Source organism: Micropterus salmoides, unplaced genomic scaffold (genome assembly GCF_014851395.1).
Source record: "Micropterus salmoides isolate LMB-PRFRI ecotype aquatic unplaced genomic scaffold, ASM1485139v1 Ms_hic_scaffold_1, whole genome shotgun sequence".
NCBI classification, from domain to species: Eukaryota; Metazoa; Chordata; class Actinopteri; order Centrarchiformes; family Centrarchidae; genus Micropterus; species Micropterus salmoides.
The window spans coordinates 50,486,808-50,501,433 of NW_024040040.1; positions in this window are offsets into that span (position 1 = coordinate 50,486,808).

The following is a 14,626-nucleotide window of genomic DNA, read 5'->3' on the forward strand; positions in this document are numbered from 1 at the left end:
TGGATTTCTTTCCTGGTAAATAAAAGGTAAAATAAAAAAAAATTAAAAAAAATAAACCTAGTAGTACGACCATCATTTAACACAACTAGATTATTCTTGTCCACAGAATCTTCTATAATTCATCATTTCTGTGTCTCTTCTTACTTCCCCACAATTCATTATAAGCATTATAATCCCCAACCCAAATCACCGGTACATTAGTCTTATCTACAGTTTCCTGAAAATGACTCTTCTAGCTTAATGCATGGATTATACAAATTTATAATAGAGATTTTTCCTCGATCAGTCCAAACTTCTGTAATAACACACTCTAACACTGTTTTTATTTCTATTCTTCTATACTGAATTCCATTTTTAATAAATGTTGCACATCCTCCTCCTGATGTATCTTTCCTTTCACATTTGTACCCTGGTATTATAAAATCTAGTCTCAGTTTTAACCAAGTTTCCTCAATGCAAATAATTTCTGGTCATCAATTTCAAGACGCTTTCCTATCAAATTTTTTAATTCTTGCCGGTTCACAATAAGACTCCTAGCATTCCATTGCATTATGTAAAACTGTATGTATCTGTTGACTTCCATTTGACCTGTGATCTGCAATATCCTGAGTGAAAGTAAATTTCTGTATTTCCTTTGGGTTAATTCCCTTGAATCTTTAAAGGTGAGAAGGATAGGGGTGGATCTCCCATTCTCATTCCTGCCCATGCCCTTTACAGCTATGACATACCTTCTTTTAAACTAGTTAATATTTCTTGTTCTGAGACGTCCAATGACATCACACCTTTTACCTCTGTATTTGCTCTTGGCTTAAAAACACCCCCACTCCCTTACCAAGCACATTTTTAATCTTGAGAGCCTATGCTTGATGCATTTCTGACTTACATATAATAGATATCATTCCATTCCGCAAAATAGACGCATGCATTATATCACCCAGCTCTTTTCTAAATTCATTTGTCAATTTAAGGGGACTTACTGCAGAAAATACAGCCCCTCCTTTTACTTTGATTAGAACTTTGAATCCTTCATCACTACTTGGATTTGGCCTCATTGTCTTAGTCTGCGGATTTTCTATATCACTTTCCTGAGAGTTGTATTCTCGCTCTCTTTTGTGCTTTTTCTTGCTCACTGTGTTTCATTTTTCCCCACCCCCTTCCCAATCCGCTCCCTCGGACATGGGCTGACTCTGAATTTAGGTAATCCCAGACTGTGTGAACTTTTAGTGTTTTAACCAGGAACAGTGAAAGCGTTTTTCCCTTTACAGGAGACTCACCAACCTCCTTCCATTTCACTCCGGATCTATCAGCTGACTTTGCAAAAACCTGTTCAGGAGTATCGTTCCCGGACCTATACAGGCCATCAGGCAATACCCCTTCAAACAAATCCTCACAATACTCACCCTGAACAATCCAAAATCACGATTAATCACACAAATTCAGAAACCTCCTCTCAATTTAAATTTCCCTCAAAACGTGCTGTCTCTAATGCCAACCTAGTACCACCATCCAAATGCACTCCAGAAGTCTGTACAACCGACTGGACACTTTTAAGGTGTCCTCCCTTTTATTATAAACTGAATCACATGGTCAGGGTTGCTCCTCCCTTCTCCATTTACTGGAAATCACACGAGTCTCTCTCTGTGTGTTTGTGTGTGTGTCGGGCCCGGCGCCACTAGGGGGCAAGGAGGGGTTTTGCCCCCTCATTTGTATTTTCTGCACCCCCTGTTAAAGTTTTATGAACTCTATAGAAAAATATCTAAAAAATTATTGGTCATAAGTGTCAAAGACAACAGCCGCCCACTGAAAACACCTTCTTGACTATTTTCTCCTAGAAAATATTTGAAGCTTGTTATTTGATCCATCTTTTCCCACTACATAGGGCTGTTTGTTGTGCGTTGTCAAGAGATGTATTTATTAGATTTGAACCTCGTGGAACACTGTACGCAATGTGATTTTAAAAAAACAGTTAACATTAAAGCTAGTTTGCTTGTCAAATAGCAGCAATAATATTTCCCTATTGCGTAAACTAGTTTGCTTAGCCAAAAAGCAGTCAGGATGGATATCAGAACATGGCTAGGTACAAAAAATAAACACCATACAGCCCCGACAGCTCTGACTGCTCCCGGATATTTAATACCAAAAAACGCTCATTTAACAGAAGCTGGTTTAATGGAAGAGAGTGGCTGGAATATTCAGCGGTTGCTGATGCTGCATTTTGCTTGTTTAGTATTGGGTCTAATACTAATGCCGACAAAGCCTTCACAGACATTGGCTTCTCTAACAGCACAAAAGGTTTTGCAAGACATGCATCCAGCAAGGAACATTTGAAATGCAGTGCTCTCTGGAAGGAATACTGTGCTCGTAGTGCCATCCGTGCTGAGGTCTCCACACAAGTCAATGAGGGGCAACTGGCAATGAATTGCTTATATGTGAGTGCGATCATGGAGATCATTGAGTTCCTTGTGTCACACCAGCAACCCCTGAGGGGATATTGGACTCTTTAGAGCCGGGGGGGGGGGGGACTATTTTTGTCCATGTTGAAGAAATAAGAGATAGCTGGTACACGCTGAAGGTGGACTGGCAAACCTGGTCCTTTCTGAGCTGCAAAAAGCAGGCATGGGCTTAGAAAAAATCCTCAGCCAATGCTATGCTGGTGCAAGCGTGATGTCAGGGAAAAGAGGGGGTGTACGGAAAATACTACAAGAGAAAGTTGAACGAGAAGTCCCGTCTGTGCATTGTTTCAACCATCAACAACATCTGGTGGTTATCCACGCCATGTCATCAGAGAATGCACTACAGGCTTTTTTTGATGTGTGTGACATGCTTTACCGGTTTCTGAAAAAGCCAATTGTGGCTGCAGTTTACAGAGGAGAACATCTGAAAAGGCCGCTGGATCGAAGGTGGACCGGTCACTTGGCTACCGTGTCAGTCATTGTTAACAGGAATGAAGCTATTCTGCAGTTCCTTGCGGAGATTGACAGCAGTGGCCTTCAGCTCACAGAACTGAAAATAGAGGCAGCAGGGCTCCTAAAACCAATTAGTGACACTCACTTCAGGTTTACTGCGGTTATGGTCCACAGAATCCTTGCCCTCCTTGATCCTCCTAACAGAGTGTTACAGGATAGAAAAACAGACCTCTACACTGGAGTAAAGGTTGTGAACAGAAGGTAAAACTGCTGCTGGAGTTCACCAACACAGCTTTGGTGGAATCTTACGTTTCTGTAACTCGACACTTTTTACACTCTGAAATGGCTCGCTTTACCAAAAAGCAATGGATCATTGCTTCCATTCTGCACCGCTACTCTGGGCCTCGCACTGCCATGCCAAGCGTGCTTACTGCACTGAAACATGGAGTGGCCTTTGGGCATCCTCATCGACATGTAAGAACACATTTTCAACGCTAACCAACGTCTTCAGTCAGCACAGACGAAGCATGACACACCAGAGAAAATGATCCAGCTGCCGTTCGAACGGGATCTTACAAAACAATTTACGGAAGAAGACTGGAAGGATCTCTTATTGAGGAAGTTCAACAAACATGGAGGCTGCAACTCTACTCAGGAAAGGTAAGAGAATGTAGTTGGTTTATTTTTCTTTTATTGGCTTGGTATGTCGGAGAGAAAATGTATAGGCCATTTGCAATCTGTCGCAAATATTCCTATTTCATATTATGGCCATGAAGCACAAACGCATAAAAATTTCACCTATATCTACAGCGCCAAAACAAATGCAAAAATTGGCATAGCATGTGGATGATAAATGATAACCTACCGTTTATAATAAAAAAAGATTTGCCCCCTTAGTCACTTCATCCTACCGCCAGGTCTGTGTGTGTGTGTGTGTGTGTGTGTGTGTGTGTGTGTGCTTAAATAAATTAAATAATTGTACTGTAAACGTTTTTTTATTATTATTTATATTGTTTGTTATTTTAGTAATTTAGTAATTGTTCCTTGGAAAAAGGAACCCATGAACTGTATGAAATGAATTGTTCTTTTGTTAATTATGTTTTAGAGCTTTGGCAATATTGTTGTTTGACATTCATGCCAATAAAGCTGAACTGAACTGAATTAAAAAACTGAGTGTATGCACAGGGGAACAAGTTAACATGATGTGTTTATGAGCTTCTCTCTTGACCTGAACAGACAGGAGACAGGAGTGGGTTGAGGTGAACAACCTTTCATCTCCCTATACACAAACAGTTGCATGTGTCTCACTGATGACACCACAACAGGTCTCATATCCAACAACAGTGAACCCAAGTAGTCAATTAATTCCATAACAACAACCTCCTGCTCAATATATTTAAAAATCCATCAGGCTGAGTGCACCACAACACTGAAACTCACATACACATCAGATTCATATACATTTCTTCACACATACACCTCAGCATCATGTTCAAATGGTGTTTTAACTACACTAAAAAAGGGTTGTTCCTACATTTCCACCTGGTCATGTGGTCAATGCAACAATGTGAAGTTGAACTACATTTACCATGTGCCTCAAGAGGCTAATTGTACTTTACTAAAATGATTGAAAGATTTTACTGTCCAACACAGTAACAGATAGGCAACTTATTTGCAACTCTTTAATCTCCTTCTTTTTCTAGCACCAATATTTAGAGGAAAAACAGTCCCGTGGCACCATTAGTCCTCTCTGTCCTCTTCTGCTGCTGATATCAGACTGCAGCGTCTACGTCAACTACCTCCCCTTCCACATACTCAAAAAGTAAATAATTAAATTGAGGTGATGAAAATGCATACGAATAGAAAAAAATGAAGTAAAAATTTAGATGAATTGAAAAACAGAGTAATATATTGTCAACTTATGTGGTAAACTTGATTTACCATTTTATCTTTCAACTGTCATTTATTGTTTACTGCATGTAATTTCTGTTACTTCCAACCAAACTTCAAAAACTTCATCAAAAACCACGTCCACTGACTAATTGATTGAGTTTTTGGCTTTCATTCATTCATTGCATATTATCAGCCCCTGTGCCAGTGTTCTTTATTCTGGATTTGCTGTACCTAGAGAAATGTATGTGACAGCTGAATTAGATTGATTGTAAGCATTAATTTAGTTTTCATTAATGCTAAAGTAATTGCCTTTATATCCAAAGGTGTCTCTAAGGGCGAAATGATGGAGAAATGTGTTTTTACAGCACCTTAGATGCCACACTTTAAGCTATTTAAAAGTGAAATGTTGGACTTATATTTTATTCTACATTTAGGCTGTAAATGTTTCATTTTATTTAATTTCTATGTAGTTCTCCACAACTCAAATCTATCAGTCATTGTCAGAAAGTTTGGCATAATGTGTTTTTAAAGCACCTCAAAAAGACTTCCTATCAGAAAGAAGGTATTTCAATGTATAACTGCAGTACTTTGCAAAATCTCAACAATGATACAGTAAAAATGCTTAATTTTAAATCTGTATGTAGTCAGAGAACTCAAATGTGTTAGTCATTGAATTATTTATTCAATGTTTTTCCAGCAAACCAAAATTAAAGAATAAAGTCATTTCCCTTAAATTTGAGTGTTTATTTTTTACTTTTAATAGACACATGTAACATGTTTTATACTTCCTGTGAATATAATCCAAATAATCTTTATTACATACTGTATATACACCTTATTTTATTGTGTCATATTGTGTACAATTTCTTTGGTTATGTAAAATCTGTTATCTGTAAAAATGAAAACATATTTTATTTGTTGATCCCATGTGTTATTTGTAAAATCTAAACCTGTAGAGTAACTAAAAGGCTAAGAGCTGTTGGGTAATGTATTCCTCTAAAATGTCTAATACTGTAGTTCGGTACTAGTGTAGTACTTGCGTAAATGTACTTTACTAAGTTACTTTCCATGTCTAGATTTACACTGGGTGAGTAGTAATCATTGTATTAGAAGTAATTACAGTAGTGATGGTTACAGTAAGTAGTAATAATCAGTGGTGGAAAGTAATTGAGTACATTTACTCATTGACTGTACGTACAAATTTGAGGCACATGTCCGTTACTTGAATATTTAAATGTCATTCTACTTTATACATTTACTTCACTAAACTGGAAGTACTGGGCTTTTGACAGCTGCTGGCCTACAAGTCATTACAAATACATTACAAAAAGAGTGCATGTTTTTTAGGATTCAAAACATGCACTGTGCTTCACTACATTTCAAAATTGACATACTTATAAAGGATGGAGATTTTTCTTGTAATAATTAATGTTTTAAGTGTTAAGCTTAATGTTACTCTGCTACACACAATTGTCTAAACCATTAAAAAAGAAAATAGACTTTAACACTAAGATACTCGGTGTGGATCAGTATATCAGCCTGATGTCTGCAGTTTAGTGTCACCACAACTTTAACATAAATTAATCACAGAAAGAAAAAATGGTGTCTGACCTTAAAGTCTCCAGTATACAATGTGGACTCCCCAGAAAATCACACAGCAGCTTCACTCCTGAATCCTGCAGCTTGTTGTTACCCAGGTCCAGATCTCACAGATGGGAGGGGTTGGACTTCAGAGCTGAGGCCAGAGAAGCACAGTTGATCTCTGACAAACTGCAGCGAATAAATCTGAATAAGGAATAAATGATAGGGTCCATTTATAATCCAATCAGATGTGCTCAGGTTTTAAATGTGTGGCTTAACATTTCTATGTCCCAATTAATGAGCTTTTCCCTAAAATGAGTAGAGGTACTTTGTCATTTTGTTATTGTGGATCATCATAATGTCAGACTTATAAAGACATCATCCAAATGTCAGCACAACATTCATACACCTTCATGTCAACATAGATTAATAACATGCTGCTGATCTCAGGCCAGTCTGAAATAATTATCAAATCAGACATGTTGTTACTCTAATCTTTCGTGTGTTTTCCAATATAAAGCCCTAGATAAAAGCAGATGTACGTACGAAGATCAAGAAATGGGGTGCAGCTTTCAAGTCAGTGGATATCATGAAGTTTAAGCGGGCCCCATATGAGCGGCAAACTTTAATCAGAGCTGCAAATAGGGCAGACTCACAAAAATGTGAGCGCTGGGAATTCAGTCTGTCACAAACTACAGGAGAACCACGAATGGGACTGGGATCTGAGCAGTTATTTAAAAGACCGGCAACAATTTATGAGGATGGGAGATTATAGATCTGAATGTTTGGACATGTGTGTGTTTGGTGTCCCCCAGGGGTTAATGTTGTGACCAAAGCTTTTAAACCTCTACATAAATGACATATTTAAAGTATCTGAACAACTGAAATTTGTGTTATTTGTATTATTTGCAGTTAGTCCAAAACTCACCTGCTGTCACAATCTGTGTTCTGATTCTTGTTTCTATTTGCTTATGGTGTTGGGTTTAGGGTGTTAGGCGTTTTGTTCCATGTTCGTTTCCTATCTAGCATGTCAAATATCTGCAGAAGTCAGCCGACTCGACATCCAGCCAATGAGAGCAGGCACCTGGCAGAGCAGGCAGCTACTTTTTCACTGCAAAACACATTTTACTCCCCTCCAGCTCTCTCTGTAGCTCAGACAATCCCTGCCACCTGCGTGTGCTAATCTATTCTTTCACCCATATTCTTTGTCTTTATAATTGCTGTCTTTATAATAACAAACAACAGCTGTTTTGTCTGTAGGTTCGCGTCATTTCCCGTTTCACATTTCACGTGTCTTTTCTCGACAAAACGTGGTTTGGAGACCAGCGTCGGGTGACAGAGTCATTGTCAGCTCGTGTAGAGTGTGGCCCTCTGTCATCGATCAGTCACGTAGTGTGAACGCCACAACGACACAAGACGGCAAGTCGTTTAGTCTGCACGAGCCTTAACTAACGTTGATCCTTCATCACTGATACTGCCTCATAACACAAAAGATATAGACCTGGCCTACCGGGTTTTCTCCTTGAAGCAAAAAAATTTATTCACTTTCCCTCCATTCATTCCTTCTGCATCAATTTTTCCTGTCTTGGACATTTAGGGATTGTTTGTAAACTACCGTAGTGGGTGTGGAAACATCTAGTGGCGGGATGCCGTCACTTCCCAGGTCAGAAAATCGACATGCATTGTGGGAGATGTAGTTTATGGACTTTTATTTTTTTCAATCATGAATCTTTAAACCTTTTGTACTTCTTTTTTAGTCGAGACTCTGAGTGGGGGAGCAGTCTCTTCATCGGCGGACGTGCGGAAACCCCCCCAAAAAACTTTAGGTGGAAAGGTGTGCGTGGTCGTTTCTGATATTGTTTAGATTGTTGCAAATGTAAGTGAGATATGCTGGTGAGGACCAGAGGCCAAGGATTTTGATGATGTTGTCTGGGATACCCTGCCTGGAGGCGGTGGAGGCAGCTCTGATGCGGAACGAATGCCTGGAGTACAGTTCAGGGGATATTCCAGATTTGGATAAAATTTGGCAAAGGTGTTGGTGAAACCAGAAGCGTGTGGCTACTTTTCCTGTCTCTGTGACAAACAGAGGATCTAGGGGGGAATTGTGGCTCAAGTCCACGTAGAGACGTATGGCTTCATACGGACTGAGGTAAGAATTGAGTTGGAAAAGGTAGATGGGTTGCAGTAGAACGGACTGGTTGGTTTTGCTGCATTTGAGGTGATAAAGTGGAAATGTCGGCCATGATGGTGTGAATACTCGGATGGTGGTGGAGGCTGGAGGCGGTGAACTCTGAGCAGTGCAAGAAGCCAAAAAATGCCTGTAGAAACATGGATTCCACATATGGAGTAAGATAACAAGATCTGAAGGTCTAAATGCAGCAGGCTAAGAGGTCTGAAGTGAGGGGTAAACGTTTTGGCAAGGGACGTGGTTCGGGAAGTAGCAGAAGAAGAAGAAAGGATGCTGAGTCAGAACACAAAGTGACATCATTTTCTGACAGGAAGCATCATCACAAGTTGATGTGTCACATGTCATTGGTGACAGATCATACACAATACTTCAAACAGCTGCTTTTGGAAATATGGTTCACACTGTCTCCTGTATGTGAGTTTTAGTGTTTCTGAGAGAGAATGAGGGCCTTCATGTTTACATTTATTAGTGTAAAGAACTGTGTGAAGATTATTCCTCCTGAACATGTTGCACTCCATATTTTTATATAGACGTATCTAACATGTAACAAAATGATAAATATTGATTTACTTTTGCAACCTGTTGTAGGTTATCATTTATCGTACAGTTTCCTAAATAACATGAATCTAGTTTCGGACAAACCCTGAAAACAAGCTAAATGAAGGAAATTTAAAACATCTTCCATGTTATGGATTTGCATTTGGTAGGTATACACTGGACAAGAGCAAAATACATGAACTGACCTCAGAGTCTCCAGTCTACAATTTGGATTCTCCAGTCCAGCAGACAGCAGCTTCACTCCTGAATCCTGCAGGTTGTTTCCAGTCAGGTTGAGCTCTCTCACATGGGAGTGGTTGGTCTTCAGAGCAGAGGCCACGACTTTACAGTGAGTCTCTGAGTCCACAATCAGAAAATCTGTGATGACAGAAAATATAAAACTTAAATATAATAAAATCTCACACTTTATTATAAAAATAGACTGCAATTTGCATCACAAAGTACATCAACATGAGTGGTTGTAGCTCAGTTGATCAGCCATTAATCATAAAGGTTTGTGGTTTGAAACTTGAGCTCTGCCTGTCCACATGTCGAAGTGTTCTTGAGCAAAATAATGCTTATTTAACCCTGTTGATGGTACTCTATCACAGTGCAGAAAGCAAATACATTGTCTTTGAGTTTGTATTTGCAAACTGATGAAGAAGATCGAGAAGGTAAGAAACTAGTACAAGCTTCAAAAAACAGTATCGGTGCAAATGACGGTACCTTTGGAATTTAGCAGTCAACTCAAATCCTACCAGAGAAAGAGGGGCCGAGAGTGAGCTTCATTGCTGTTTATAAATCATACTCATTTCTAATGTAGCAAAACATAAGAAAACATTCATTTTAAAGGTGCACCTTTTATTTAATGAGGATGGAAAGGGGGATGTTCTGTTCGCTCTTTAAGAGGTAGGATGGCCTCCCTCACATCCTCTCTAATCAAGCAATATATATATATAGTATAAATTGTGAAAATAGAGAGAACAGTCCTACATATGAAATAGCTCAAAGCTCAAAGCCTGCGTGAAAGCTATGATGAATGTGACGTTAGTTCCAGCAAATCACAATAAACAGACTCATTATAAAAACGTACTTGCTGACTGGCTGATGATTCAGCATCTACTCTACTGACAAGTTTAAGCATAGTGCCTGTAATTTTAGATTACAATACTAGCAAGGTATTTATATTATTAGCTTCACCCAGGTTTTCAATACATTTTCATGTATAAAATACGCCTCTGGAGCAAGTAGGGGTTATGGTATTTCACAGTGTATTCGATCCCGGGTCTCTCACACCAAAGGCTTATCCACTGTTCCATCACCACAGATCATCATCGTCTTGTTTTAAAATGAGGAGTGTCATCAGGCCTAAACATTGTCTGGACTGGTACGCACAGAGGTTGTTGCTGGAATGCCTGAGTTTTGTTTCGTGCATGCAAGTTTCATACTTTGTCATACTTCTGCTTCTTCGTCTTTGAAAAGGCAGGAAGTGTGAGTACAGGAGGAGAGGAGAGGAGAGAGCACACGTTTACTTGATTGCTGTTCCTGAAAGAAAATTGTAAACATTGACACATGCTTTGACATGAGTGTTTGGTAGGGCACTGCTTCATTTCAAAGTGAACACAAACTTCCTGTTTATGGCAAATCATTGACTTTCGAGGCCACACATATTTGATGAAACCTCGCAGATAGCACAACATCAGCATCAGTGCTTTTATATTGCACAGCAAAAATTTAAATTGATCAGATTAATTCTCTAGGAGTTCGTTAAAGGATTAATAGATAAATTAGCAAAGCAAAAATTACTATTACATTCAAATGACCGACTTCTGTTGGGTTTAGGGACCAAGAGATTTTGGTGAAAAGTGGCCCAGAAGCTGCTCTTTAGGAGGTGCTAGTGAGCAATTTTGCCACACCCATACACAAAAACCATATGACATGTAAATTTCCACCTTGTTTAAATTTTAGTGTGTTTTTGAGCACGTTTAGGTCACCAAAAATGTGCTTTGGCAGTAAGAAGATGAAAAAGCATTCCTTCAGTTTTATAAGGGTCCTTGCATGTTTCATTCTCAGGCCCAAGATGATAGAAAATACTTATTTAACTTGATAGATATAAACACAAAAATTATGTTTGTAGACATTTGTTGTTTAACACATTTAGAATTATTTCAATAAAGCAGGTTTAATACTGGTTTAGGAAACTTTTATAGTGTGGACATTTTATATAGTGCATTTGTGTAATGTGTAGATCTGTTGTACTGTTGGCTTCAGCTTTTCAGTGTGTGTAATCTCATCTGGATTTACCGAGCCTTTCTGCAGTTCCTCACAGCTGGACAGTCTCTGTCGTCCCTCTACAGATGTGTTGTACTTCTCCAGGTCCAACTCATCCAGAACCTCCTCTGACATCTGCAGCATGTAGGCCAGAGCTGAGCAGTGGATCTCAGATAGTTTTTTCTCTGATCTGTTCTCTGACTTCAGGAACTCTTGGATCTCCTTACGTACTGAGTGGTTGTTCATCTCTGTCAGACAGTGGAAGATGTTGATGCTTCTGTCAGGAGAAATCTTATCATTGTTTATGTCCTTCAGGTTGCTGATGGCTCTCTGGATGATTTTGGACTGTTGTCTGTCCGACCCAGCAGGGCTCCTAAGAGTCTCTGGTTGGACTCCAGAGAGAGGCCATGAAGGAAGCGAACAAACAGGTCCAGGTGGCCATTTTTACTTCCAAGGGATTTCATTATTGCTCCCATCAGGAAGACATCCAGAGTTGAATCAATGTGTTTTTTCCCCAGGAAGTTCTCCAGTACCTCTGTGTTCCTGTTGGTGTAACAGTGGAACATGTAAACTGCAGCCAGAAACTCCTGAACGCTCAGATGAACAAAGCAGTAAACTGTTTTCTGGAAGATCACATTCTCTCTTTTGAAGATCTCTGTACAAACTCCTGAGTACACCGAGACCTCTGTGACATCAAGACCACACTGCTCCAGGTCTTCTTGGTAGAACATGATGTTTCCTTTCTCCAAATGTTCAAACGCCAGCCTCCCCAGTTTAAGAAGAACCTTCCTGTCAGCCTCCGTCAGCTCCTGTGGACTCGTCTCATGTCCCTCATCATACTTCTGCTTCTTCCTCTTTGTCTGAACCAGCAGGAAGTGTGAGTACAGGTCAGTCAGGGTCTTGGGCAGCTCTCCTCTCTGGTCTGTAGTCAACATGTGCTCCAGAACTGTAGCAGTGATCCAGCAGAAGACTGGGATTAGACACATGATGTGGAGGCTCCTGGATGTCTTGATGTGTGAGATCATTCTGCTGGACAGCTCTTCATCACTGACTCTCCTCCTGAAGTACTCCTCCTTCTGGGCGTCAGTGAAGCCTCGTACTTCTGTTACCCTGTCAACACATGAAGGAGGGATCTGATTGGCTGCTGCAGGTCTGGAAGTTATCCAGACGAGAGCCGAGGGAAGCAGATTCCCCTTGATGAGGTTTGTCAGCAGCAGGTTGACTGATGACTTCTGTGTGACATCAGACACAACCTCACTGTTGTGGAAATCCAATGAAAGTCTGCTTTCATCCAGGCCGTCAAAGATGAACAACAGTTTACAGACAGCGAGCTTCTCTGCTGGGACCTTCTGTAATGTTGGATGGAAAACATGGAGCAGCGTGAGAAGACTGAACTGCTCATCTTTGATCAAGTTCAGCTCCCTGAATGAGAGCAGAACCAGCAGACTGACATCTTGGTTTTCCAAGCCCTCTGCCCAGTCCAGAGTGAACTTCTGCACTGAGAAGGTTTTTCCAACGCCAGCGACTCCGTTAATCAGAACCACTCTGATGTGTCTCTGTTGGTCAGGTAAGGCTTTAAAGATGTCGTGGCACTTGATTGGAGTTTCATGGAGGGTCTTCATCTTGGAAGCTGTCTCAAGCTGCCTCACCTCATGTTGGGTATTAACCTCTTCACTCTGTCCCTCTGTGATGTAGAGCTCAGTGTAGATCCTGTTGAGGAGGGTTCCACTTCCTATTTCATCACTTGCACTGTCTGCATAACCAGTGTCCACAGCTGGTAGAGACTGGATCCTTCAGGCGTCCTGACACAAAGCACAGAAAGACGTCTGCTCTTCCTCTCTCTGTGAAGACATTTCATTAGATCAAAAATATTTGTTGATTGTTGTTGAAAAATATCCAGATTCTTCACTTTGTCATTTGACACTACGTAGAAGCTCAGATGGTCACAGAACAGTGAATGCGTCATTACTTTTCTGTTTGAATTCAGCTTTCAGTCTGTAAAGAAGATGATTGTTCCATTTATTTCAGCTCTCCTGCTTTCATAAACACTAATTCACTGCTTTTCCTATCTGACTGTCCTGTAGTTTGTTATTAATACATTCTCAACACTTCTTGCAGCTCCTTCACAGTAAAAGTCTCCATTCAAGGGAGCTGATTATGTCACTTTGGGCAGCTTAGTTTGAGTTAGTTAGGTTAAATGAGGTTGGAAGTGGTCTAAATAAGTGTGGTAAACTAGCAGTCTAAGACACATGGCATGTAAAAATGGTGTCAAAGGTTCATGTCCAGACGATTTCCTTTCTTGTATGTCACTACCCTTATGTCTTCTGTCACTCCCTGCTGTTCACGATCTTTTTTTACTGAAGATGAACATCATTTCGAAATTGGAAATTATGTTCATCTTCAGATCTCTGTCCTTCTCCTGCAGCCTCCTGGTACTCTCTGCTGCAGCTGCTGGCTAGACACTCTGTTAATGTTCTGCATTTAGAGGCTATGCTATTCAGTGCTTTTGAGTTTGTTCACCTACTTTCTCCTACCCCTTTTCTTTACACTTTCTTACCTGTTGTGAACTGCAACATGTTCCTAATTCCTCCCTACATCTTTAGTTTATTTACATTTATCCCAGCATGCAATAAAAGTAACACAGAATAATGCAAAAAACTAAAAGCTAACAATTATAAATATCACTTAATTAACTTTAATAGTTAGAAAACCAAGTTCTGTGAGATAGCATGCTACTACCATCTGAAAGGGAAAAGCTTGCACATGCCATAGATGTTGCTCATCGAGTTTGGAAACCGCGCCAAAATGAACCAAAATACTGCGGAATCATTCTCAAGTTCATCTCAGGAAGAATACAACAGTCTCCCCTTATAAAACTTTGCTTATGTATGTCTTTATCTTCCTGGGTCTTTTTATTTATTTTTTGTTACTTGTTATCCTTTTAAATGCATAGTAATACAACCAAATTTACTTTTCTTAAAATAAATAGGTGTTCGCAAAAAAACAATGGAGAAATTAAAGCTGCAAGCAGCGTTGGGAGGGCCCTCGCACGTGTTGCGCATCGAGGTGTGAGGCGGTCACGTTTATCAGAAACGGCTTACTTCCTGTTACCAGTATGTGGCGCTATGACGTTGACTGAATATTTTCATGTAGATGTGTTCAGGACGGGACTGCATGTACACTAAAGCTATAATAACTTCCTGTTTTATGGCGAACCGTTGATCTTTCACGTCACGCCACAGACACGGCC